General features: G+C 31.1%; 1 protein-coding gene across 2 annotated transcripts in view; it reads left to right on the forward strand.

Moving 5' to 3' along the window:
• The window catches only part of gins4 (GINS complex subunit 4 (Sld5 homolog)), a 14966-nt gene that overhangs the window by 10167 nt on the left and 4484 nt on the right, over nt 1–315 (forward strand). The window lies entirely within an intron of this gene.

Consider the following 315-nt stretch of genomic DNA (forward strand, 5'->3'; position numbering starts at 1 on the left):
TTGTATTAATCATTGATTTTGAATATTGATCTGATAAAATAAAGTCTTACTTTTCACACCCTGCAAGTATGAAAGACTGTTATATAAAACATAAAGGAGTCCTTACAGTCATCTGACTGTACTGAATCAAGTTATTCTGGCAGGTAATTCAAAGTTATTTACCTGTCATGTGCACACAAATCACAGTCGTAGTTGTTGGCAATAAAATGTCTGTGTGTGTCACTGTGTAGTATAATTTTTTTAATTTTTTTACCCTAATGTTTGTATTATAGCAAACTCGTACACTGTATTTATCAACGGGATTTGAAGAGTTTT

This window comes from Etheostoma spectabile, chromosome 5 (assembly GCF_008692095.1).
Source record: "Etheostoma spectabile isolate EspeVRDwgs_2016 chromosome 5, UIUC_Espe_1.0, whole genome shotgun sequence".
Taxonomy (NCBI): Eukaryota; Metazoa; Chordata; class Actinopteri; order Perciformes; family Percidae; genus Etheostoma; species Etheostoma spectabile.